The sequence below is a fragment of the Styela clava genome, unplaced genomic scaffold (genome assembly GCF_964204865.1).
Source record: "Styela clava unplaced genomic scaffold, kaStyClav1.hap1.2 HAP1_SCAFFOLD_34, whole genome shotgun sequence".
Classification (NCBI taxonomy): Eukaryota; Metazoa; Chordata; class Ascidiacea; order Stolidobranchia; family Styelidae; genus Styela; species Styela clava.
The window spans coordinates 130,001-135,000 of NW_027556716.1; the positions used below are offsets into that span (position 1 = coordinate 130,001).

Here is a 5,000-nt window from a genome sequence, read left to right on the forward strand (position 1 = left end):
GCCGCACACAGAGAGCGCGCGGCATCCTTTCCTCGATCCGCCGCCGGGCCGCACCGCCCGCGCGCTGTAACACCCCCGCCGGAGCGGAGGCCACCTTCGCGCGGGGACTTAGACCGACGGCAAACCGGTCGTGACCCGCGCCGGTCGCTAGTGCGCTGAGACGGTGCGCGAGCCGACTCGGCAGCGGCGCCTTAAGCGTCCGCGAACCGAGACGGCGCGCCCCCGCACCCAACTGAAAGCGAGCCGGCGACCTGACGGGCCCTCCCGTTTGCCTCTCAACGGTTTCACGTACTCTTGAACTCTTTCTTCAAAGTGCTTTTCAACTTTCCCTCACGGTACTTGTCCGCTATCGGTCTCGCGACCGTATTTAGTCTTAGGTGGAGTTTACCACCCGCTTTGGGCTGCATTCCCAAACAACCCGACTCCGAGAAGACCCGAAGCGGCCAAGGCAAGCGCCCCTATGGGCCTAACACCCGCCGTGGGACGAGGCCTCGATCAGAAGGACACCGGCGCTCGCCGTCAGCCGCACTGGGACTTCCGTACGTCACAACTCGGCGCGCTCGAAAAGCGCGCAAATTCGACGCTGGACTCTTCCCGGTTCACTCGCCGTTACTCAGGGAATCCCTGTTGGTTCCTTTTCCTCCGCTTAATAATATGCTTAAATTCAGCGGGTGCTCTCGCCTGAACTCAGGTCGTATGTGTCAAGCGGGCCGCTTCTTACACGGCCCGCTGGCATCGCAAGTCGTCGCCGCCGGCGCCGACCGAGCGCGTACCGTCGCCGCCTTGGCCCACGGTCGGTCTTGATCTCGTGACCGGACCGACCGACCTGGACCCGCCCCTCGAACGTAGTTGAACACGTCGAGGGGCCGGCGGTGTACGGGACACGCGGTCGCGCCGAGAAAGCTCGGCGACCGCTTCAACTTGGGGCGACGCCCGGCCGTCTTTGCAGAGGCCAGGCGACGGCCCTCGGGTGAGGACGAACGCGACCCTGAGGCAGACGCGGTCCCGGGATTGACCCGAGACCGCAATTCGCGTTCAGAAGGTCGACGTTCAATGTGTTCTGCAATTCACATTACTTCCCGCACTTGGCTGCGTCCTTCATCGACTCGCGAGCCGAGTGATCCACCGTTAAGAGTCGTCCTCGACGTTTCGCCCGGCGCCGAAGCGCGCGGACGTCACACTGTGGGATCGACCACAAAACCACCACCGACAACAACTGCACAAAAACACCAACAAACGGCGCCGAGCGACCGCCGGGCTGGGCCGGCGGCACATCGAGCGCGGTGCCCAGAAGCCACCATCGCACTCGGCTGCCTTGCTATGCCAACGTGTTACGCGTGTCGCACGGGGCGGAACCCCGATTGACGGCCGCCCTCTCGGCGGCACTCAAAGACAATTCAGTGCGCGGTCGGCCGGGGCCTACCACCACCTTCGGTAATGATCCTTCCGCAGGTTCACCTACGGAAACCTTGTTACGACTTTTACTTCCTCTAAATGATCAAGTTTGATCGTCTTCTCGACACGCCGACGCGGCCGTTGCCAGCCGCGACGGGGCCGATCCAAGGATCTCACTAAACCATTCAATCGGTAGTAGCGACGGGCGGTGTGTACAAAGGGCAGGGACGTAATCAACGCAAGTTGATGACTTGCGCTTACTGGGAATTCCTCGTTCAAGGGAAACAATTGCAAGTCCCTATCCCAATCACGAATGAGGTTCAACGGGTTACCCGGACCTTTCGGCCTAGGTTAGACACTCGCTGCTTCACTCAGTGTAGCGCGCGTGCGGCCCCGGACATCTAAGGGCATCACAGACCTGTTATTGCTCAATCTCGTGTGGCTAAACGCCACTAGTCCCTCTAAGAAGTTAGACGCCGACCGAGAAGGTCGCGTAACTATTTAGCATGCCAGAGTCTCGTTCGTTATCGGAATTAACCAGACAAATCGCTCCACCAACTAAGAACGGCCATGCACCACCACCCACAGAATCAAGAAAGAGCTCTCAATCTGTCAATCCTACCTGTGTCCGGGCCGGGTGAGTTTCCCCGTGTTGAGTCAAATTAAGCCGCAGGCTCCACTCCTGGTGGTGCCCTTCCGTCAATTCCTTTAAGTTTCAGCTTTGCAACCATACTTCCCCCGGAACCCAAAGACTTTGGTTTCCCGGAAGCTGCCGGAAAGGTCGTCATGGTAACGCCTCCCGATCGCTAGTTGGCATCGTTTATAGTCAGAACTAGGACGGTATCTGATCGTCTTCGAACCTCTGACTTTCGCTCTTGATTAAAGAAAACATTCTTGGCGAATGCTTTCGCAGTAGTTCGTCTTCCGCCGATCCAAGAATTTCACCTCTAACGGCAGAGTACGGACGCCCCCGTCTGTCCCTCTTAATCATTACCTCGTGCTCCGAAAACCAACAAAATAGAACCGAGGTCCTATTCCATTATTCCATGCAACACTATGCAGGCGAACAGCCTGCTTTGAACACTCTAATTTTTTCAAAGTAAACTTATCGGCCACCGCCGACACTCAGTCAAGAGCACCGACGGAGAACCGAAGGTGAGGCGAACGCAACCAGTGACACGCCTTGCGACGGACCGGCGGCGCTCGCCCAAAATCCAACTACGAGCTTTTCAACCGCAACAACTTTAGCATACACTGTTGGAGCTGGAATTACCGCGGCTGCTGGCACCAGACTTGCCCTCCAATGGATACTCGTTAAGAGTTTTAGGATGTACTCATTCCAATTACAGGGCCTCGTTAGAGTCCTGTATTGTTATTTTTCGTCACTACCTCCCCGTGTCGGGAATGGGTAATTTGCGCGCCTGCTGCCTTCCTTGGATGTGGTAGCCGTTTCTCAGGCTCCCTCTCCGGAATCGAACCCTGATTCCCCGTTACCCGTTATCACAAAGGTAGGCACGTAGCGTACCTTCGACAGTTGATAGGGCAGACACTTGAATGATACGTCGTCGGTGCAGAGACCGTACGATCCGCGTGGTTATCCAGAGTCATCAAACGTCACAGGACGAACCCAGTCGGTTTTGATCTGATAAAAGCGCGCCTCCCGAAGTCGGCGCTTAATGCATGTATTAGCTCTAGAATTACCACAGTTATCCACTTCGCTTACGAGACCAAATAAACCAAGACTGATTTAATGAGCCATTCGCAGTTTCGCTTTACGAGAACTCGTACTTGCACCTGCATGGCTTAATCTTTGAGACAAGCATATCACTACTGGCAGGATCAACCAGATAGCTGCGACAGCTGCGCTCGGCCCTTGCTGGGCCGCCCGGCGCGTGCTCGTCGCATTCGTTTAAGACCGAGGCGATCGCCTGCGGCCGTACTCAGCTTCGACAGTCGCTGGCCGCGACGTCCACGCTCTCGCCGGCAGTGCCAGGCGGAGCGATTTGCGTTTTTTCTTTGCTCGCCCTCTCTCGGGCTCGATCCATTCAGTTTCGCACAAACAAGAGCTCTGCCGGCCGCCTGCAGCGGTGCCTAAAACCCGGGCATAACAATGCGACCGTTCTGCTAGGCCGACAAGCGCTCAAGCCAGACGCTCGATCGAACGCCCCCTACATATTAGTCGAGACAACGGCTCGCTCATTAGCATCGCGTTTGTACTTTAACTTTTTTTGGCTCGGCTTCTTTCGACGCCGATGCCGGCGACGCAGCACTCTCTCGCCCGCCAGCCACCGAGAAAAGGGTGCGCTCCGACCGGCCCCGCACCGCTCTTTCTTGGCTCATTCGAAATTACTGTCTTTCGCTCTGACATGCCTTACCTAGGGTTAGGTTAGTATGCTTGCACGTTTGTACTTTAACTTTTTTCGGCTCGGCTTCTTTCGACGCCGATGCCGGCGACGCAGCACTCTCTCGCCCGCCAGCCACCGAGAAAAGGGTGCGCTCCGACCGGCCCCGCACCGCTCTTTCTTGGCTCATTCGAAATTACTGTCTTTCGCTCTGACATGCCTTACCTAGGGTTAGGTTAGTATGCTTGCACGTTTGTACTTTAACTTTTTTCGGCTCGGCTTCTTTCGACGCCGATGCCGGCGACGCAGCACTCTCTCGCCCGCCAGCCACCGAGAAAAGGGTGCGCTCCGACCGGCCCCGCACCGCTCTTTCTTGGCTCATTCGAAATTACTGTCTTTCGCTCTGACATGCCTTACCTAGGGTTAGGTTAGTATGCTTGCACGTTTGTACTTTAACTTTTTTCGGCTCGGCTTCTTTCGACGCCGATGCCGGCGACGCAGCACTCTCTCGCCCGCCAGCCACCGAGAAAAGGGTGCGCTCCGACCGGCCCCGCACCGCTCTTTCTTGGCTCATTCGAAATTACTGTCTTTCGCTCTGACATGCCTTACCTAGGGTTAGGTTAGTATGCTTGCACGTTTGTACTTTAACTTTTTTCGGCTCGGCTTCTTTCGACGCCGATGCCGGCGACGCAGCACTCTCTAGCCCGCCAGCCACCGAGAAAAGGGTGCGCTCCGACCGGCCCCGCACCGCTCTTTCTTGGCTCATTCGAAATTACTGTCTTTCGCTCTGACATGCCTTACCTAGGGTTAGGTTAGTATGCTTGCACGTTTGTACTTTAACTTTTTTCGGCTCGGCTTCTTTCGACGCCGATGCCGGCGACGCATCACTCTCTCGCCCGCCAGCCACCGAGAAAAGGGTGCGCTCCGACCGGCCCCGCACCGCTCTTTCTTGGCTCATTCGAAATTACTGTCTTTCGCTCTGACATGCCTTACCTAGGGTTAGGTTAGTATGCTTGCACGTTTGTACTTTAACTTTTTTCGGCTCGGCTTCTTTCGACGCCGATGCCGGCGACGCAGCACTCTCTCGCCCGCCAGCCACCGAGAAAAGGGTGCGCTCCGACCGGCCCCGCACCGCTCTTTCTTGGCTCATTCGAAATTACTGTCTTTCGCTCTGACATGCCTTACCTAGGGTTAGGTTAGTATGCTTGCACGTTTGTACTTTAACTTTTTTCGGCTCGGCTTCTTTCGACGCCGATGCCGGCG

General features: G+C 56.7%; 2 non-coding genes and 1 pseudogene across 2 annotated transcripts; all 3 read right to left on the minus strand.

Moving 5' to 3' along the window:
• LOC144419573 (large subunit ribosomal RNA) overlaps positions 1–695 on the minus strand; it is a 3,689-nt pseudogene extending 2,994 nt beyond the window's left edge.
• Positions 696–983: 288 nt separating this feature from the next.
• On the minus strand, positions 984–1,137 carry LOC144419587 (5.8S ribosomal RNA). Its single transcript, XR_013474146.1, has one exon. It is a non-coding gene; the product is annotated as a 5.8S ribosomal RNA (ribosomal RNA).
• Positions 1,138–1,435: 298 nt separating this feature from the next.
• LOC144419588 (small subunit ribosomal RNA) lies at positions 1,436–3,245 on the minus strand. Its single transcript, XR_013474147.1, has one exon. It is a non-coding gene; the product is annotated as a small subunit ribosomal RNA (ribosomal RNA).
• Between the last annotated feature and the right edge of the window lie 1,755 nt (positions 3,246–5,000).